Here is a 23,391-nt window from a genome sequence, read left to right as displayed (position 1 = left end):
TTGTCTTTTGGTGATGCTTATCATTTCATTTTTAATTGCAGGCTACTGTGTAAAGTTTTCTTGGTGGATTTGTTAGTGCAAACAATGCTAATTATTATCTCTCAACATGGACAATATTGACATTACTGTCCCTTTATGTTCAGGTCAATTGTTGGATGTGATTTATGCAGTTTACAAAGCCCCTATTTCAATTACATCTGTGCTACCCTAAACGCCTCAACGTAAATGCCTGTTGATCAGATTACTTGCTTGTGCTGCTGTGAGCGATATTGATAGTTGTGTCTCTTCCAACAGGATTTCCTGTTGAAAGCAATTCTAACATGGTTATTTTGCCATGGTGCTGTATTAGCCATGCCAAGTTATTCAGTGCAAATACAGTGTGATATTGTCTGCCCACAGTGTTTTTCATCATCCATGGGTTTCTTTTTCTAAACTGGGCGGGTGGGGATGAAAACACTAAAAGCACTGCTCTGTATTCATCAGTATCTGCCTATTATTTTTGCCCAAATAATTATTTTCAGGTTGAATGTATTGACTCCCTGCCTGCACTTTCTGTCTGAAAGGCAGCAGTGTTCTTTCCCCCTTTCTGCTCCAAAAGCAAGAAAAAGTAAAGAAAATGAATGCATACCAGCATAAGAGTGTACACTACATGGCCAAAAGTATGTGGACACCAGACATTCAACATCTCATTCACATGGTGACAATTCTTTGATCTTCATTGGCCTATCAGGCCTTTTGTGATTACTGAGCTCACCAGTGTTCTTTCTTCTTCTTGATGATGTTCCAAACAGTTGATGCTGGTAAGCCTAAAGTTTGGCATATGTCTCTGACTGTTTTTTTTTTTTCTTTCTTATTTTTCAACCTCATAATGGCTTCCTTGACTTTCATTAGCACAACTCTATTCTTCATGTTTATAAATACCAATTACAGACTCCAAAGACAATCAAAAGCCTAAATCCAGACTAGATACTGAAAGCTCTATTATACATGCACAAAGAAAGCAATGAAACACATCTGACTAATCAGAAAAACATGTGAAGCCATTTGTCCCAAACATGGTCCCCTGAAATTCAGGGACAATTAATAAAAAGTGCTGTAATTTCTACATGGAGAAAATGAAGTGTATAAAAACACCCTCGCAAAACCTGAGATTGTGCACTTTAAACAAAGGTGAATTTTTGTTTATAAATCTAAAATTGTGGAGTATAGACCCAAATTAAGAAAAAAAAAACAAGTATTTGTCCCAAACGTTATGGAGCACATAGTGTATATCAATTTTAATGACAGGAATGGTCAAGGGGGTAACCCATGGTTTGAGTAGTTCAACTCATGGCCTCCAGCTGGGAAAGAGAAAATGACTGTCACAACACTGAGACAGTGATTGACAGGCATGGCCCCAGTGTAACCTTACCCACATAATTGCAACAAGCCCTCCAACAGGGATGGAAAACAGACTAATTAGGAGATTGTTTGATGAAGAAAAGATGAAGAAAGAAATATTTAGCTCATTTGTATGATATGTCACTCTCATAAAAGAAGGTACAATGTAAAATGGTAAGTTATTTATTATGGAAAATGTTTAATTTATGTTGAAGAATATAAAGTATATAAAATGAAGATAAGGTGACATTACCAAAATGTATTAAGAACAGCAAGGTTTAAAAGCCACAGAACTAGTGGTATGTGTTAGCGATTACGTGGTTATCATGGCTAAGCCACTGCTGTTTAGGTGACTTGGACAGCAGCTCTCACTATTTACACTTTATTTTGAAGTCTCATGAATTGTTAAACTATTTTCTAAATACACATTGCAAATCACTTAACACTGGATTTCTGGCATACTATTAAATATAGACATATCTTTAAAGTGTAGCTATTGTCTTGAAAAGATACAAAAAGGGAATATTATAGTCAGTATTTGCTCATGCATGTGTATGCATTTCAATACAGGAAAACATATTGGCAAAGTAATGACACACATATAATATCTCAAGTCATTTCTTAAAATGTTTCCATGACTAAAACTTTTAAGTGTATTGAATTAACCCATGTCTCATGTGGGAGATTAAAGAAAAATGGTTTGAAACTTTGACACTTTAATTAAACCCAGATATGATATTATTGTTTTGTCTACAGGTTTCAGATGTGGTTGAGTGAATGTGAATTATTGTTCTTTCCTGCATATGATTGATTTCCATACTGGTCTAGCCAACTTGCACACTTCAACAAAAGGTAGTAATGACAGATGGTTGAAACTTAATGGCTGATCTTTTGTTCCTTCTGAGGAAGAGGCTAGCAAAAACAATTGTTGCCCACTTTTAGGTTGTAAATGTGCTTACTGAACCAGAATTTGATACTAATATTCTTCTACAGAATAATAGTGTAATAAATAAATACATAAATAAATGATTTATAGATTCGTTAATTTCTTTATTACCATTAGTCATGTCATGACTCCACTCAGTTCAGTCACAGCCTTTGGTGCCCTTCATTAGACAGAGAAAACATTTTTATCATATTAGGCAGGATTATCTGCTCCCTCGTGGCCAATGGGTGGGGAAACACGAGATCCATCTCTTTAAACAAGATAATTTCCAGGTTGTGCCAGGCACGGCCCCCTCTGCTGATGGATCCCTGCAGGGCCCATTCCTATTTACTTTGTATCATAGGCACAGCAGTCCCCTCCATCTGGGCCTTGAGATTCACGATTCAACCTCACTGCCTCTTTTTTTGTCAATGAGGAGGTACAGTACATCTGTACTCTCATTTGATTACATCAACTGCACTCGCCAATGTTCCCTTGGTCTCCTATGTTCTTGGTGTATTCTGACATTGAACTGCCCTAACTTGTTACACAATTTTCCAGTGCTATACATGTCATACAGCATTCACTTTTAGGATCAGTCAGTTTTAGACTCAAATGTTACAGCAGTCATACACAAAGCTAAGTATACGAAAAGTCATACGTAAAGATTTTTAAAAATTATTCTAATAACTTTTCGTTTGTTATTGTTTAGTCGTTCGCTAGTAATTAACTCATTGTGTACTTTTTTATCATTCACATTCACTTGTGAATTTAGTTTCAAGTGGGGTACAGGTTTCTATTAATGCACAGAGTATACAAGATAGAATGGAGAAAAAATGTAATGCCTCCTTTAATGGACTTTATTAATTAGTTGACTTAACCCATTATCGCATATAAATTATAATTCTCATTTGTTATGATTTTTAATCTTCATACCAATTATGCTTAAGTGCCATCAAAAATGGCCAAATTATGCATTTATGACCAAATGAAGGAAAACTGTGATACCAATGCAAAGGGACAAATTGCATTGACCTTCCACTAGCTTTAAAACTAATGTTTAGTCCATTAACTACTATACTCCCTTAAAATGAAATATTTCTGCCTAAGCTGTGTGATGACATGAAGTGGAATCATCTGTATTTTAAAGTTAAATGTGTTTGTGTGTGTACACATGCACATGCATATCTGTGTCTGTCTAATATCAACCACAAAAACAAATGAAAATGGGAAAAAAATATCAGTCAATAGTTAATAAATGTTATTTGCAAATATTAATAAAATAACATTTTAATAAACATGAAAGCTTACGTGTATTGTTTTGATCTGAGGTGGCCTTCACTAAACACATTTTCAGCCTTTGGGTACTGATAGAATTAGAAGTGTCAAAGTGACTTGTTGTTTCAAATAATAATAATAATAATAATAATAATAATAACAACAACAACAACGACTAGACACCAACTTGATCTCATATGACACAAAAATAAACAAACAGAAAAAAAAACAGTAGCATTTGATCAAACATGTTACTGTGCTGCAGTGCTTCCAGTTCAAATCACACAGAAAATAAAGCAGTTGCACAGGGAGTGTGCTTAAACAATGCTTAAAAAAGAAGGGGGAGGGGGGGGATGCCGTCTTTACCTGACATCTAATTTGTGCCTTCAAGAAAGCTGATTAGCGCCCGACACATTATTGATTACAGGGCCATCGTGGACCCCCCCCCCCCCCCCCCTTATTTTCAGACAGGTGCTGCACTATGATCAGTGAATCCATTACTCCAGTGACAGGCTGATTCAATTATTAGACAGGCTAATAATCTTACGCAATTGATTGTTCGTTATGTCCCATGCCAAACTGTGAATAAAAGGAGGAGGATCCTATACGAGATCACGTGGCTTGAAGCGAGGAACATTTTTGGCTGAATATGCTATTCGACCAACCTGAATTAAAAGAAAAAAAGGGTACAAACGCTTATTTTACTGGCTTAACCTCATTGCATTTCAATTACATTAAGCTAGGCTATGCAATGATAATATCAAAGCCACAATATCTGCGTGTATACACACGAACACACATGCACAAACACGCACCTGCGCACAAAACACGCGCGCACATGTCTTCTGAAAGCCTCTGATGACATCTAACCTAAAAAAATAAGGCTGTTATTATTATTTCTTTTTTTAATTGGATGATAGGACACATTCGCAAGTTACCGTTCCTTTTCGTGTCTACCTGTTATTCAACGTTAAAGCACATGATTCTCAAGAGCAGGTCGTTTGTGATAAATATTAAGCAATGGACGTGCCCATTATCCTATCTGAACTACCTAGCCGCAAAACCCGACCACAGCTTTCTGTCAACATTTTAAAACCTCTGATAGGAAACCATTCCGGTGGAATTGTGGTTACATTGTGTTTAAATCAATGGTGACCCATGTAATGTGGTTACACTGAATGGAGAACATTAATGTAATATACTAACACAACATAATCATTTTAAGCCAAGCGTCAGTCGTTCCACTAACGTCATATGTAGGCCTATGTTTTTCTACCCACCGGACGACTTGGAGAGATGTGGATTTTGTCATATTATTTCCTCAGAGAGCTTGGTCCTCGGGGAGGGCTCTGCCGCCATCCGCCTATTTTGATTGGGCGAAAGGTTTCTGAACCGAGTTTAACCATTCAAGCTATTACTTTGCTCTGACTGAGACTGTGCGACAGACGAGAAACTGCTTCCATCTGGAAACGTTAAAAGGAGGGCAGAGTCTTCCCAGTCACCAACGGCAAAACGGAGTGGCTTGCATTATTTTACAATAAGCGCAGTTTATTATCGCTGAAAATGAAGAGGGGACGTGCGCTTTAGACCAGCTGCACCGGATTGATCGCGGAAGGATGCTACAATTTTATACCGTTATCCAACTTTAACGCCCTGTCATTTTGAAGCAGTTTTAAATATTTTCCTTTTTGTTTTACAAAGGGACAAGCCTATTTCTGGAGCGTTCTTTTAGAGACTAATGGTGTGGGATGTTCGCCTCTTGACATAGCGAAGTTGTCGCAGTCTGTAATCGCTAATGGGTCTGCTTGTTGGAACACGGAGGTGACTGAACCGTATCTGGCACTGTCTAAAGGTAAAGGGCTTTTGACTTTTAATCCATTTGAAATAGTTGAAAGTTAGAGTTGTGCTTCTGATAATACCAGTCTTATAAATTAGGAACTTGTACCTTAATTATTTGAAAGTATTTGCACTTGGGACATAACCGAAGTGATTTTGTCTTTGAAAATGGGACTTCAGTTCCTCAAAGTCAAAGGGTGAAAATCTGTTCATCGTAAAAGGCGCATTTCTTAAATGGTAAAAAAAGATTAAATGGGAAAATACTGGAGGTTAAATTCCCGTCTGAATCCGGTTTCAATGAGTTGTTTTAGGATTTTTGTCAAAATAGGCTTCGGCTTACCTCTGACAAAACCCTGACCTTTTAACTCGATTGGATACTTTCATCTGCACCAGTCATTCATTCGTAGCTTGCAAGTCGTCTCCATATCTCATTATAGATAATACGAGACATACACACACGCACTATTTAAATCTATTCTAAATTTTATCGGTAGATCCCCTCCTTTTGTAAGGGTGTAAGTTGGGGGGGTATGAATATCATAGCAGGGCGTTTGAAGTGCTGAAACTTCAGGATACAATTTCACATGGAACTACTCGACAAGGCTATTTGCGAAATCAAGGTTTATGAATAAATCAGGAAAAGAAGAAAAAAAAAACGAAAAACGGGATGGAGTTGCAGCCATCAGCATCGTGTCTGATTTGCGTGTGCTCTTCAAATACAAATTAAACTTTGCAATACTCATAGAATAGAGCACAACTTGCTACCAGTTCACCTGAATAAGCACGGTAAAGAAAAAATAAACATATTTACAATGCTAATTTATCTCTGATATACAGCTAGTACAAAACTGCACATCACAGACTCCACTCGGCCATCATTTCAGATTCGTGTAGGCTACTAGCTCAGTATGTGCATGCCTTGCTTCGCCAAATCAGCCATCACCCGTCCCTCACACGCTCTTCGGAAGGTCCTGTCAGTCACATTTAAAGTGATGTTCTTTATTCGACGCAATTGCACATATTATGGTATTACATGATGGGCTATACAGCTATGTACGGCAGAGCAAATAACTTCTAGCGTTCGGAGAGCAGTAACTTTTAGTGACTGAAAACCCTACAGTGATTAAATTCGCTGTGATTTGAATTTCATTTAACGAAATTGTGTCGAATTTATTTTCAATTGTTTGCATAATATCCAAAAAAAAAAAAGTGGTGAATGATTTTTTTTGGCAACAGGCTAACGGGCTGAATATTCATGTCTCCTGTGCGTTAGGCCTTGTGAGATTGGTCTGCCAATTTCTTTTCTTTTTTGACTTCGAGGAAGCCGTTATCACAAAACGGTTGCCGGCTTTAATCACTGATGAATTGACAAGAAAATGATGTATTTTATGTATATAATGTGAATATGGGGTTTAAATGTATTGCCACTTTCATAAAAATAACAAATACGACCAATACACTGAGGTTTTAAGCAAGAGAAAATAGACCCAGGAATTTTCTGTGTTTGATTTATTTAAAACAAACGGTTGTCAATGCAATGACGAGCAATAGGACGTACTTTTGAAACTTCCTGCTTTCCCGTTTAATGCCCATATATGCGCATACTGTAAAATTAACATGTTCTTTAATTATTGAAGTAAAACGGGTAGGCAGACAGATCGAATCGGACTATTATGCATATTGATTTCCTAGTCATAAACAGGTTTAATTATGGAACCAGGCAGATGCCAATCGTACGCAAATTGTACGTACTGAAACGTGTCCTGAAATGTGTGTTGGATTTTCGACAGAGGGTGCTGTCGTTCTTCGGAGCGCAAGGCCCAGTTTGTAACTAGGCAGCTGTCTCCAAGGGGCACTCAAAAAGATGGAGCGCCACCACCGGTGTTGCCCGCGATCCCCGGGGACACAGAATTCAATCTAGCTGCGGCTCAGGGTAATGCTGTGGCACTTTGTCAGGATTAACATCTTTCTAGTCAGTGGCTTCTGTTACCTTCAGTGTCACATTACCATGCTGGAGTCCTGGGTAGAAAATAAATAAATAACAAAGTGCACCCTTCCTGCTCTATTCTGTGCTGTGCCAGTGTGCCTATTACTATGGGTCGATAGAGGAAGAGACTCAATCATTTTCAACAAATAAAGTCATTTGTTATTTGACTGCTAGGGGTTTTAAGGTGTCCTCAGTTCCCTCAGCGGGGTAAACAATAGGTACACTCAAAAGCATAGTCTTTAGAAAATGTAGGTCCACTGGCAACTTACCATCTGCTAAACTTTAGGTTTAAAATTAGCTGTTCTAAGTCTAGTGCTGGGACTAAAATATTGTGGTATGGGATTGCTAGTACATTTAGACTGCATTGCTAGTATAATTTCCTTAATGGTTTTTAAGGGCCAGCTATTGACAGTAATAGGAGAGTGAGGAATTGTGGAACAGGTTGGTCCAGCAGCCACAGCATTGTGTATTCAGTAAATATCTGCTTTGAGTGTTTAAAAAAAATAAAAATAAAAAAATATAATAAAGAGCATGTGACATGTGAATGACAAATATTGATTAAATCCATGCCTGCTTATGTTAATTTCTTCACGTAATGTGGGCCTTGATTCCTTAAAGCTGGTGAAAAAACAGTATTTATTTATTTATGTATTTGTTTATTTATTTGCAATGTGATATCTTTTTCCTATTCCAGGGTCAGAGAAAGCAATCCATTTCTCAGCGTGCATCCACTGAAGTGCTTATCTTACTTTAACACCTTTCATGTGCTATCTTTGGGGTTACTTGTACCAGGAATGAAATGCTTTTGCCTAAAGGGGCCTACATGCCAACTATTTGTGATCACAGTATATAATATTTCAATGAATATTAGCGTCATAGATTTTATTCACTGTGGAATGTGATGGAGGTCACAGGCTCGGTGGTTTGTGCAATTAATTTTATTTCGATGGTGTTATGTCAATGAACCACTTAATGCAAAGTCTTTGCATATCTTTTTATTGATTTTTTGTATCCTTGTGCAACTAGAGATTTAGGTCAGGCAAAGTTGTTCACAGGCCACAAGTGCTGTCAGTGCAAAACAGTGTGATATACAGAATCTACATTAAGAAGGTTTTCACAATGGTCAGGCTTTTGCAAGATTAGTCAAAATGGTGTCATTGCATTTATGGAGATACAACATCATTACTCTATAAATCAAATGAGTTTTCAAAGGCACATAGAGGCCTTTTTATTGTTGCAGCGAGGTTTCATTTTCCTCAGGATTATATTGTGCAATTCAAAGAACTACAGATTTGCAGCAGGATGTGAAAAGACCAGTTTAATTCTTTATTTTATGTAGACGGACCCTTAATAGTGTGCATATGAGAGTTTTATTCTGTGGAGTCTGCAGCTGATGAGTTATGATTTTTGCTGTGCTAATTCACAGTTTGGGTGTATTAAAAACCGGGGACAGCGAAAAACAATAAAGGCTTAATTTGTGTATGTTTGTATGTGTGTCCATGCGTGTGAGTAAGAGAGAGCTTGAGAGAGAGAGAGAAAGCAAGAATGTGTGTATTCTTATACTGTATGCTCTATTTCATTGTCCCAAGTAATATTATTGATTCATTCTGAAAGTTGTCTGTCTGGCTCTGGTGTGTGTGCGTCTCAAAAACCACAAAAACAAATAAAAATGGAAAAAGTCAGTCAATAGTTAATTTTAATGGCAAATATTAATATAATTTCATTTTAATGAAATCAATATGAAAGGTAATTAGTATCCTTAACTATTAATGGCATTTTTTGCCGTGTGATAAAACGTAGTGAAGTAGGTCCAATTGTGTATTGTGATTCTCATTCAGCTGTACCAGTTTTGTTTGAGGTCTTTCATTAAGCGAATTCAGCTCTTGAGTACCAATAGAACTAAAAGTGTCAAAGTGACCATTGTCGTTTCTACTAATAATATTATTATTATTATTAGTATTAGTATTAGTAATAATAAACAACAACTTCACATGACAAAAAAAAAAAAACCTAGTGCAGTGGTATTCATTTAAAAAAAAAAATCAATTCACAGAGGGTATTGAAAGCATGGGACTACAAAAATGCTTAATTTGTGTTTGTGTGTGTGTGTGTGCATGCGTGTCAGAGAGATTGTGTCGCTTTCATTGTTCCAAGTAATATTGACACATTCCGAAAGCTGTCTGTCTGACTCTCTGCCTGTGTGCGTGTGTGTGCTGCCCGTGTCTCCTTCAGTTTGCTGGCGTTTCTCTCCGTTCTCTGTGACTGCAGTCATTTTCAAGCTGGTGTAGCGGATTGATATGTAAGGGCAGACAAAATTAGAATGGATTGACTTCAAGATAATGGCAAGGACAGTAAACAGTTGAAAATGTCCTTTGTGAGGCACTCAGACTTTGATCTGAGCTGTATAATTCTAAACATAGCTCATTCTCTGTATTTTAAGGAGGTGCTCCACCATATAAATTTATGACATTGCTTCTTGTCCATTAAATAGCAGGTGTCCTCTAAGGCTGCAATTCGATCCCTATTCCCACATATTGATCTACCTCATCATTGTGTTTATGTGGGTCAGAGATGCTGGGGCCTTAATCGCTGTGGTTTAAGTCAATGGAAGGATTGCTTTCTTCTGTTTACAGGCAATTAAATGCTATATGCAGGTTCTGATCTCCATGGGATCATGCTCACTAGAGTAGCGCAATCGATTCTAAAGGCCAGTCATCAGTTTGCCTATTGAAGATTTGCGATTTTTTGTGAACTAATTTGCTTTATAAAATATACATGCCTTTTGAAGGAGAACATAGTGATCTCGGTTTTCAGTAAACTATTAAGAGGATATTGAAAGGCGTGACTTGGATATACTCATACATGAGCATGTTTGCGGAATTGTGACCTAATTGAATGTTTGCAATGGCTTCTCTGGAAAATCATACTGAAACCAGTGTAAAACACATGCTTTAGTTTTCTGTATGGTCGTCTGTGAACATTTATGCACGTGCAAGAGCCCTGACCAGCGTAACATTGTTGTGAAATGCTACTTAAGACTTAACTGATGGAGGTGTGTGATTTTAAGTATACCTGCCTCAATTAAAATGCACCCACCAATTTTAAAAGGCTCATCTGAGACATTGAGCATATTTGTTAAACATATTTTCTGTATAAGTATAAATATGCACGCTGGTGTGGTTTTAGCAGAGAAGGTAATGAATGTATAGTCTGTGCTTGGAATTAATCAAAAAAGGATGTACATGGGTTAGGAATAGACTCTCACATATGTGCTTACACAGAGCTGTTTCCCATGGCAGCTTCTTAAAAAAAATGAATAAATAAAATAAAAAAAGTGCCCACTCAACTGATGGAGTCCTCCAGCCTTCCCAGTTACAACCTTATGCCACTTTGGAAGCAATATGTGATCACTCCCAATTTACAAAGATAATTATATTTCAATGCTTTCATTTCCATTCCAGGCATACAAACATTTTGTCCAAAAGGGTGCTTACTGGCCACAGTCCTGGACTAAATGCACATTTACTCTGCTAATTATGAACTTTTTATTTGAAAAGTATGCCTGCCTGGTTGCCAACAGGACATTAATACGTACTGAATCATTTAGGTAAAATGAATATCTATTAAAATACACATCATAACTGTATATTTTCAAAGTCTTGAGATAAGTTTGGCAAAGTTGATGCAATATGCTTGTTTCTGGACTAGATTTCTGGTTGTATATGGAATAATATAAATGCAAATATTCAAATGGCCATGTTTATGGCTTTTAGGGCTGTTCTCAAAAATTCATGACAACATATAAATGACCACTTAACAATTGATGCTTGACAATCCACACAGTTTTTTTAAAAGTAATTTCCAGGAAATGTATAGATTTGCATTGCCACTGAGGTGCGATTTTAAGGCTCCTGAATAATTATATTTCAGGCAATTTTAGATTATTCCGCAAGGTTTACCAATCATTTTATATACCAAGGTTTGTTTTTTTTTTTAAGAAAAAAATTGCAAAACATTGCAAAAACGTATCTACTGAGTATCTCTACTTTTGAGCTGAAAGGGCTATTTTAGTTTGGGTGTTGAAAGTTTTTTTTTCAGATGTTGTGCCTTGATTGGTTACGTGACCAGGAATGACAGGAGCACCCCGCCCATCTCTTGCCCACACAAATCCTGCTCAAAAAGTGAACATGGCATCCAAAAGTTATGACTGGGATTACACCATTGGGGATGCCACCTTCAATGCAGACAAATAAGGATACAAATAATTAGTATCCCATATTGATTTAATAAGGAATGCACCATTTTATTCTTCAGTACGGAATGATTCTGAATTATAAGGGATGGGTGGCAATGAAGAAGAAACAGGAGCTGGTTCAAGAACGAAGGGACATTTAATATTTCACCAGCTTGATTGGGACATGTTTGACAATGCTAATTATATATATATATATATATATATATATATATACACACACATACATACACACACACACACACACACACACATACATACACACACACACACATATACACACACACACGTGACAAATTAAAGGAAAAACCAACATAGTGGCTTAGTAAGGTGTTGGGCCACCACGAGCCACCAGAACAGCTACACTGCGCCTTGGCATAGATTCTACAAATCTCTGGAACTCTACTGGGGGGATGGAACACCATTCTTCTAAAAGTCATTCTCCCATTTGGTGATGATGGTGGTGAAGAGTGCGGTCTAACACGTTGGTCCAAAATCTCCCATAGGTGTTCAATTGAGTTGAGACTGGGTGACTTCAAAGCCAATAACACGTGGTTCACATTATTTTCATACTCATTAAACCATTCAATGACCCTTCATGGATGTGGACATTGTTATCCTGGAAGAGACCACTTCCATCAGGATGGAAATGTTTCATCATAGAATGAAAGGGATCACTCAGTAACTTTTTATTGATTTGCAGTGACTCTTCCCTCTAAGGAGACAAGTGGACTTAAACTATGCCAGGAAAATGCCCCCCACAACATAAGAGCCACCAGACCCCCTCACTTTGTGACAAGCATTCAGGCCTGTACCGTTATCTTGGTGTACGCTTTGCACTTATGAACTCTCAAATGCATATTTGTCTTTGTAATGATGGGTTTATGCACTGCAGCATTACCTACTGTAATATCTCTCCAAGAAGCTGTTGACAGACTGTTCTTTGCTGACAGTCTGTCAGCAAAGAGTCTGAACACACCCTACATTGACATTTTCAGCCACCTGAGGAAGAGTTGCTCTTCTGTTTCTGCTTACATATCAAACAAATGCACAAAGCATAATGGTCATCAAACGTGAGCTTTCAACCACAATTGCAATCACTGTTCCTAGTGAAATTCTAGCCAGTTAAACGGTCTCAGGGACTGAAGCTCCTTCCATCTGTGCCCCAACCATGATCCCCCTTTCAAAAGCACTATGATCTTTTCCTCTTGCCATCTTGATCTAAAATCAAGGCCAACTGGCCCTGCTCAGCATTTTTATACATGCCACAGAGCATGATAGGATGTTAATTGTTTAATTGTATCATGCACTACACCTGTATGGATGTACCTGCATTTGTTATGTTTCTCCACTCATTTATTCAGGTTATCCTTTATATATGTACAAACATTAACATCCCCACATATATTAGGCACATAAAATGATGTTGGCACACTGCAATAGATGAGGACAAGCAAAATGATCTATTAATCAACTATAGTGCACATTGTCCTCAAGTGAATCCCCCCCCCCCAAAAAAAAAACCCTGAAAGGCAACCATATCAGCAAACAGGTTAACAGCTTTCAGTTGTTAGTACAATTAAAACAATGCCTGTTTGAGGTCCTATACAGTCTTAATGAAATTGGTGTCAGATGACTACATTGCATAATTGGTTAAAACTGGCAATTAGAAAATGAGCAGTCTCAATAAATTCATGAAGTTAGTCACACATATCCAATAAGCAAATATATGTATATTATTGGCTGTTAGACCAAATGAACGATGGCCATCAGTACACAGATTATCATAATTAACAAGCACAGATCCAAGCAATTTGTCAATTCAGACCAAAGACAGCCATAGTTGATATTACATGACTAACAATTACATGTTTGTAAAAAAAAAACAAAAAAAGTGTCCATAAAGAAAACAGTGATACAAATGCTTACCAATATTCTAGAACTGGCAAAACATTTTTATCCAAACAATTAAACAACTCAAATTGACATATTAATCAATCCCATCAAGAAAGCCTGTTTCCCTTTGCCAAATCAGTTTGTATTTCAAACGTTTGGATTTCTTTGAGGTGTCTTACTCAAACTCAGCTCAGTGCAAGCTTGGCTGTGGGCTGTAGTGTGAAAAGAAGCAGGCGGGTGACCATAAATTTCAGAGGGGGACCACGGACATCTTCATTCTCAGTAATCAGCAGCAGTGATCCCGACATGAACGTGAATGCAAATAGTTAATTCGACATTCCAAATATGGTGGGGATTGAACATGCCAAATAAATAAATAAATAAAGCTTTTGTAGACAGAATGGTGCTGAACTTTCTGAAGAGAAGTTTGAAGCCAGAAACAGAGAGACCCATGAGCCAGGTTTTTTGTGGCTTGATTTTCTTTGATGAAGAGGACTGAAATTCAATCTGAGATTCATTTAAATGACTTCCGTTCTCATGGTTATCCCTGTTCTTCACTTTGAAATAAATCTGATTCACCTGAACACATGTACATCATACTGATCCTCTAAATTACAATGTCTCCTCAGTCCACACAGTGTGTGGAAAGTGCATATTTATCTCTTGCATATGAATTTAAAAACAAATACTTTGTCACAAAACATATAGTTTTCCTTATTTTAAGAAATCAGTATAGTTAGGGTACATTGGTGTGACCCTATTCATCTTCAAAAGCTTTGACAATGAAGATTTAAAATTATTTTTATAGCTCTAATCCTTCTATGTATACTAATCATTAATATTATTATTATTATTATTATTAAGTATAAGCTAGGTGGTTTATTTACGTTTTTCTGGAATTATTCGTTTGCTTGAAGTGGCAGACAATACTGTGCACCTAAGAATAAAAAAAAAACAATAATTGTAATCACTTATCATACATCATAAACTACTGCTACACTGAGAGCTGCTCAAAGAGAGTTCTGTCTTCTCCAGTATTTCCTGCTGACACCTTTAATGTATTATGGATAATGTTTGCACTCAATGTGTGGGAGCTGCCTCATATAAACTGCCTGCTTTTTAATTATGAACTCTTCTGACCGCCTACCATGAAGTGGGATATATGGTGAGCTCTATAATGTTTGGGACAAAGACCTATTTTTATATATTTCTTGATCTTGAAGTAATAACTTATAAACAGTGTTTTGTATGTGTGAGTAACTTGTCATTGTTGTATGCTGAAAAAATGTTTTTAATCAGATATTTCTTTTTGTACTGTGTTTGTTATGAGTTAGTGATAATGGTAATTCATATATAAATGTAGGCTGAGAGACATACATACACATACATCATACATACACATACATGCTAACACACATTCTAGCTAACACACATTCTAGCTAAAAGAAACATGTAGGCATGGATTCGATCATTTTTCCTTTACCATGAATAACAAATAAATGAAAGTGTATGTCAGATTTTTACATGGAAGCGTTTTTAATGGGCTACCTACTAGTTGTCTGTATGTTGGTAGAGGATATATAGGGCTCGCTAACATTAATTTAGAAATGTGGCATTGCAGAGTAGCGATAGTAGCCTAGTTAAAAAGAATCGAACAGTAGAAATGGCAGAGCGGTCCAATTGACATTGTCACTTTAAGAAAATAGACATACCTGTCGTGAAGAAGTCATTATCTTGCACCAGTTTCTATGCGACCAGTAACGTTACCTACAGGACCGAAGTGCAACACGTATTATAGTACTTATTAATTTCACAGCCGTCTGCACTACTAACGTTATACACTTGGTTTTACATCTCATTAGCAAGGTAGCTAACGTTAAATTCGGTCAAAATGCCGAAAGCGGAACTCTAAAATGTGGGTGTATTTTATTTGTATTCCAGAAATTATAAATGAGTTTCCTGCAAAGATTATACAAATGCAAAAGCAATAGTTGAAATGTTTTATTTTTAGTTACCCAGCAAGGCAATGTAATGAGTGAGAGGTTTTAATGAGTCCGACGGGAGATTCAAACCTTGAACCGTCACTCATCCAACGAAAGTGTCGCAGGTAGATGCGCTACCTGTTGCGATACTAATGAAGGAGACATAGAAACAGAAAAGTTTTGCTCTTTTAAATGAGAGCACTTCTTTACATGTCATTTTATGTGTGCATCCAATGTTTTTATTAGCTGATGTATCGAAATGTCCAATTGGGAGATTATTTGCAGGAGCATCTGTATCTTTGTATACAATACAAATCATAAGAAGGTTGTCTGCCTAGACAAATCTTTGTATTTTTATTGATTTAGGTATGCCTAGGCCAGAACTAATTATGCCGGGCATTTTTTATTTTATTTTTTTATATCAGCAGGAATATTTTAGATGCTTATCTAGGACTTTCATGCTTACATTCATTGCTGATGTTTGTCAGATAGAAATTCCTTGATAAGACAGTGATCTATATGCCCCGGTATCTTCTCTGCAAGCAATCCAAAAACCCTGTTCCTCGAAAAGGTATGGTAGAAATGACTTTAAAAAAAAGAAAACGAGACAAAACTCTCTGCAATACCACTGGTAATCTTGTGTGCTAACTCAGTGTACTGAAGTGAGGATGCTGAAAATGAATACAATACTACATTTGACCTTTTATATGATTGTAGTGCACCCAGAATCTCATTAATGGAGCATTTATATACTTCATTGCACTCTTTGTTCATGAAAACCTGATCATTGAAAGAGTGTGAATATATACCTTTTCATTTATTGTAAATTAAGCCTAGCCTGAATTGTATTAACATTTATACACCAAATATCACACACACAAGCATGTGAGAATAGTATATTTATTCATAAACACAAATCTGTCAGTTCTGCAACATCCAGGACAAACTCCTTGTATTGCAAAGAAATAAAACAGCATTAACTTGTATTTCAAAATTTCAGATGTTTCAAAAGTTTTCAAAGATTTGATCTAAGTTGGCTGAATACAGCTAACACATGATACTTGATCTTGACAATTGATGTAATCCTTGCCATAACTTTGTACTTTTTTAGAACTGATGATGTTGCTTCAGTAGCAGCAAAAGTACATAATACATAATGCCGTCCCAGGATTGGTGGTCAGATTTGTGAAGGACAAGAGTAGGAATTGATAAGCAATTACATACAGTTCCCTCCTTTTCCATTTGTAATCACTAACTGTAATTTTACATACAACCTGGCATCAAAGCATCATTTTGCCCCTACCACCCAAGGAGTAAAAACTAAAAAGAAGAAAAATCCTGTTGGCCTAATTTCTCCATATGAATCAATCAAATGGGGCCAGCATTTACAAAACCCTTCCTCCTAACTCTAATTGTGAACTGACATCCCTTTAATTTACAAATTACCCATAGTCTATGATCACAGTGGTTAGTACAGGAGGATTGTTCAATTTCTCGTACCATATTGTGATACATTTGCATAAGCCAAAGCTTATTTCACCTTTCTCCCATTTATACTTCTTTGTTCCACTGCCAGTTTGAAATTCAGAATAATTAAACTTTTCAGAGGGATGCATTATTTGTTTTTCAGTATCCTAATTAAGTCTTGGCACACAATAAAGGACACGGAGGGGACAGAAAAAAATCACAACCTGTTTGCTATCACAGTTTTTGTATGCATTTTCAAATCTGCTTTGACTGAAAGAGCCCATTTTAATTATTCAGTGGTGTGTCCTCTTTAAATATTTATCTAGCTTTGGTGGTTTGTGAAATTGCCTTAATTTTAAAAAGCGAGATTACTAAGCATGGAAAGCGTTTCACCACATCAGGTTCTTTCTGCTTGCTTGGCATTGTGGCATGCTTCCGTGACTTTGAGCAGACACATTTTCCACTTTTGTCTCATGCTTTTCTACAGCTGCATTCACTTTGAAACCAGCCCTGAATCTTTTATTTTGAAAGGCTAACTGCCGTATTAGTACATCAGTAAAATCAGATAATCTTTGGTACTGTCGGCATACAAGGACTTGCATAGATATACATTAAATTAAATGGGAGTCATCCTCCAATGCAGTCGACATAGGTCAATGGATATTTAATTTTTGCGATACGCATTTTTCCCCAAAGAGTCTGTATAAACATAGCTTCTCTTGCTCTCAATATTTCATGTAATGGAAGATCTGCTGCACTTGTAATGAAGGTGAGGTCAAGAGCTGTGGCTCGCTTTCCTCCTCAGAGTCAGAATCTAAATGTCAGCCAGGCTGTAATGAAGGATTCTGAACTTTCCCTGTCTGTCTCCAGCTACCTTTTTCACGCCCTCCTCTTCCCTCTTCTCTTCAGTCAAGAGTCTTCCTACTCTCTGCCAGGGAAGGAAACTCCCTCACTTCCAGTGAAGCGTCAGGGCTCTGTAAGAGATGGATTCTCTCACAGTAATGGAGAAAAAGGAGAGTTTGTCATGTCTGCTGTCGGGACTGTATTGGAATCAGACTGAGAGTGCATTGGCATTGCTCCAAATCCAAGAGAGCGCTTTGTGAGAGCAGGCCAAACCGGGCCATACAGTGAGACCCAGTTAGGCTCCGCCTCACAAGGCTGAATCGATCAAACAGATGCGCAGCCTGAGAGTGATCTGTGCAGGTCCTGTAATTAGGTGCATGTGCCTCGCACAGGCTCGGGTGCTTGTGTCACACACACTAATGTTTAATTCTCCTGAAGCCAACAGACATGCTTGAATAATCACGGTCTTTTCCTTCCCGGGGCCTTCCGCAAAGTCGCTGCTGGAGCAGAGTAAGGGTCAGGGGGCGGTCACGCTGAATGGAAAATGCTTCTCTGTCATAACAAAAGAGTTGAAAATTACGGTTGGCTTGCCCTGTCAGGATGCGACAAAATTCAATAAAAATGGCTCTAATCCTGATTTAGTAATGATAGTAGAAAGACCTAGGCAGACGACCTTTGATCTTAATCAGTCCAATCTAGGGTGAAAATACATTAGAAATAAAATATATCTATTTTATTTAACAAACTCACAACTAAAAAAAAAAAATATATATAATAAAATTTGAACATTTATTTATGTATGTACAGTATGTATTTAATTAGAAAATGTACTTACACTTTTTTATGTTCAAGAGAAAGTAAGTGCTCCGGCAACTTATTAGGTGTTAACTAATAAATTAAATTAGGTGTTGAAAATCAGTCAACAGACTGCTTAAATAAGACACTGGACTGGAACATCTGGTATCTTACTAATTGTTTCCATGCCTTTTGTCACTCTACTCTAATTCTTTCCAAACAAAACAAGTCCTGAAAGAAAAATAACACAGAAGAGAAAACATTCTCTTGGCATTACATTTTACTTCCATACATCAAATTTAGTTTCTATTTCTTGCTTGAAATAGACTTCAAAAATATTTTTATCCATGTGCGTATGGATGAAGGTTTTTAACTTAAGACTATCTAATATGGTTTAGAGAAAATCAGTGAATACATTTATTCAGTTCTGCTTCGAACAGAATTTGTTACAACGTCATACATTTGTAAATGAGCCCGATAAACCTTTGGCCAGACAAGGACCATTTTGTCCGACACAGAAATACTATTGTCTGCTGTTTTGGTTGTCAAGTGCTTAGGGTAGGCAGGACATGTACTGGTGCCACAATAGACCTTTCAGCCAAGAATCTCAGATGCGGTGAGATTCTGTCCCGCCTCTTTTCAGTGCTCCTAATCTCTTTATCAGATGGCAACAATGAAGAATTCAGTCCTGCTCTGCTTCTCCAGGGCCTGCCTTTCACCACACAAGATTGGGAGGGACATGGTACTATGTGACCATAGGCTACCCCTTGTCAGCATGCAGGACTTTGAAAAATGTTCAGATTGTCAGTTCCCATTTCAATCATGCTGAAAGACAGCTGGCAAGTAAAACCCAAGGGAAGAAATGACAGGGGGGAAAAAGAAAGATACACTTCTACAGAATTTACCATAGCCTCCATTGTAGCCTGCTTAATTTGATGCAGACTGTCAGAGTAGCTCTGCATCAGTGAACCCATTCACACCCCAGATATATGTACCTATTATAGCCCTCTTGCCTTATATCTGTGTCGCCATTTTGATTTGACTGCCACTGTTTGCCCTCCTGTGATGAATCACTTTTCTTGAGAAGTCAGCATTCTCACCATGAGATCTCTCTTCATGGTTTAAAATTGCATCCATAATTGACTCCAAATGATAATTTCAGTTATATAAATACATTTCGAAAGATTGTATGTGTATGTGTGTGTGTGTGTGTGTGTGTGTATGTAATTTTAAATTACATTTTATTTCAGCTACCTTTGTATTTCTGATACCACAAAATTTTAAACTAATTTTGTGGTTAAATATTCATTTACATTTGACTTTCTGGGTGGCCATGGGGTAGAGCCATTAAGGAAACCAACTGTTTCCCTCTTTTATTGCTGCCGTTGTTATACAACTGTAGCTGGAACAGCAATACTGCCTAACGAGAGCGTGGTGGTGACAAAGCAAGGAAGCTATTGTCGCAAAGCCACCCCCTCAGAGTGTGTTCATTAGCATGATAGTCAGCAATGTGTGGAAAACTGGGGCCTCAGGATTTTACAGGGAACTGACCCTACTAAGCAATTCTTCCCAGTCCACCACCCCCAGAGAACAAACAGGATCCATCCTCTGTTTACCGTATTGAAAAAAACTGTTGTCTGTTCATTTGCCATATAAACAGACTTCCAGGTCCCACTGGTGCGGTCCTCTTGGCCCACGGTCCTTTTCTTCATATTTTATTTATTTACATGGACAGCCTACCCACAATTCTCTTGAGACCCAGATGTGTCAATACTGGTCAGATGACAGCAGTTTCTTTTATTCTTTTTTCTCTTCATTTGGAACACCAGGACTGCATTCCAGTCCACAGAAATATTTGTTTTATTCATGCTCCAGTTCAATTTCAGGGCGGGGGGGGGGGGGGGTGATTATAGACATGATGGAATTAAACAAAAGACATAACACAAGTATTCAACTCTGTATTCTTGTAAAATAATTAGATATCCAAATTCAATCAGCTGGAGCCTGTTTGGTCACGGAGTGAATATCTTCAGTAGTTGACAATTTCAGAGGGCAGCAGTGCTGTTCTGAGGAGAATTTCAGCATTTCTATGATCTGAGAGACTAACCCCTTTGTGGAAGCCCCCTAGTGGCCAGTACACAGGTATCCTGAGGTTGCTCAACTCAGACATTCAGTGCTCCAGCAGCCAAGCTATGTGTGGAAACCACAAACTCTGTGTTCTAGCTTTTATTAGTAGACAATACATGACAACTGTGCTAAATACGAGGTTTCTAAGTGCCACCATTGCCACATAGGTGGTCCATTTAACAAGCAACCCCTCCCTGCAGCCTTTGTGACTACACCCCCCCCCCCCCCCCAGATAGTGGGGTTGAACTCCCAGATAGTGTCTATCTGGGAGTTCAAAATAAACAAATTCTTTCACCACCAAAAATTGGTATTCTTTCATAGCAACAAGATAAATGTCCCAATAGCTAAAACTGCTCACTGAAGAGAGAAATAAGAGGAACCTTTTTTAAAATTATGCCATGTCATTCAACTATCAATACCTGCAGCTAAATGTAGAATAAATATACATTCTTACCATTGGTTGTACATGTAAAGATGCCTCTTTCAAGATTCAGTGGTAATTTACTGGTCTTGAATAATCCATTTGAGAAATAAACATGCAAATTGAAATTGGAGGTTGTTACTTAAAATGGGCAAGCATTCTCAAACCCCATTCTCTATTTACACTGGGTTCCCCTTTCATTTCATTCTGATTTAATTGCTAACTTTTATATGGGATCTCTCTATTTCATTTCAAACTGGAGAACAACTTCATTTTTGCATTTTTACCTAAATTATAAATCTAATCTAATCTAAGTAGTATTGTAAATGGTGTAAAGTTTCTTTACACCCATTTAACCCATTTTCCAAGTTTCTGTGATTCTCACATCTGGAGTTATAAACCCTCAAGTAGAACACCCCCTAAATGGTGAGGATTGGTCATATTTTGCATCTGCGCAGAAGGGGTAAGCAAATGTCCAACAACAAATGTTAAAAATTGTGACTCAATGTGAGGGAGTGGGGGTTTTGGGAGACCAACCGCAACTGAACAGGGGGTTCTTTAAGCTATTCACCAAAGGTAGAATAACCACAAAGTCTCAAGAGACAAAAGGACAGCGGAAAAATAACGGAAAGGAAAACAATACTCCTAAGGAAGGGTATCCCAAAGAAACAACCCACGTAATGGGTAAAAAACTAAAGCTTAAGGAGTATGAACTTTCTGAAAATAAAACTGCCTGAGCAGAAAACGGAGCCACTCAAAGAAAACAGACCTCGATCCGAGGCTGAAAAGGAACACCCTAAAGAAAGAATTCTGAGTTTAGGTTGTGGCACTAATTTGTTACCAACAACCTGTTAGCTAAAGACTGTTGTGCTAATTTTATAGCCACAACAATCCAGTATCGCAAATCTCAATACCTTTACCTTTACCTTTACCTTTACCTTTACCTTTACCTTTACCTTTACCTTTACCTTTACCTTTACCTTTACCTTTACCTTTACCTTTACCTTTACCTTTACCTTTACCGATAGATTACCGGCTCTCATGCAACGTAAGTGACACTAAAGCAAAGCTTATCGGCTTGTTCGAGGTTTAAATAGAATGCCAACAGGTGCAAATTGTAAAAAGAAATTTGTATGTGTATAATTCAATCAACAAAATGGAGAACTCAATGGCCGTAATAACTGAAGAAAAGGCGCAGAAAGAAAAGAAATGGTGGTATCAGCCAAAACCATGACAATTAACCTTGAAAGGAAGGTGTGCCTTGCTATGTTAGATTGTAGTACTCCGAGGGAATGTTGACATGTCATGTACACCCATCCTTGGAGACCTTTATCAGCTCCCATCTCATGTTTTGGCTAGACAGGTTGCCATGGAAACTACTTGCAGTGAAACAAATAAGAGATTTTTAACTGTAATAAAATATCCACGACTCTTCCTGTAAATGTCCCAGGTGGCTACTCCATTGATAAGCAGTCCTAAAGTTAATCTGAGCAGTACAATGTGAAAAGGCTACAGGACTATGGAGCAGCAAGTGATGAGCTAGCTGAAAGGATAATTTGTTGGTGCATATCCAGTCTCTAAATTTTAGCAGAGCACTAAAATACAGATTTATGCACTGGTGATGGTGGCCCATTAAACTCCTGAGTAGTGATACTGCAGTCATAAGCAGTGTTATGGGTTAACATTTTTCAATGCAAATTAATGGCACTGTTTACTCTGAAGAGAAAAGAAAAATCATCCCATTCCATTAACTGCAGATATTATTACTTATGTTTATTTGAATGGTAATATATGCCATATATAGCTTGATTTCTTTGAATGAGCTTTAATTAAAAAATATATAAATATATGTATTTTACTTCCTTAGCCAAAAATCCTGCCTTGCAGCCAGTCCATGGAACCTTCACAAGGCATTCAAAACTGCTCAAAAATACACATCAAGGAGTGTGTTGGCATGGGTTGCAATTGCCTGATTGTGTTCAACAAAACAGTTGTCTAAAATATATTCTGGTTGAGGACTTCTAACTTGGCCTTGGCCTCCAACTTGAAAATGAGTTTAATCAAGCTGACTGAGGCCTCTCAAGAACTATTTTGTCTTGTTTTTCTTTTCAACATCCAGCAAGCACAACCAGTCACCATATTCAGAGCTGGCTTTTAAATGACATAATGTGGCTGCAGATATTAAGGTGCTTGACAGAACAT

At 37.5% G+C, this 23,391-nt stretch overlaps 1 protein-coding gene across 1 annotated transcript in view; it reads left to right on the top strand.

Annotated features, from left to right (window-relative positions):
* Positions 1 to 4,992: 4,992 nt before the first annotated feature.
* Positions 4,993 to 23,391, top strand: part of LOC135241979 (cadherin-11-like) — a 48,370-nt gene continuing 29,971 nt past the window's right edge. Inside the window, exon 1 of the mRNA XM_064312813.1 lies at positions 4,993 to 5,435. The gene's annotated coding sequence lies outside the window, so the exon portion shown is untranslated. The remainder of the gene's footprint in view (positions 5,436 to 23,391) is intronic.

Source organism: Anguilla rostrata, chromosome 16 (assembly GCF_018555375.3).
Source record: "Anguilla rostrata isolate EN2019 chromosome 16, ASM1855537v3, whole genome shotgun sequence".
In the NCBI taxonomy this organism is placed as follows: domain Eukaryota; kingdom Metazoa; phylum Chordata; class Actinopteri; order Anguilliformes; family Anguillidae; genus Anguilla; species Anguilla rostrata.
Note: the sequence above shows the minus strand (reverse complement) of the source record. Positions and strands in the feature narration are given on the sequence as shown.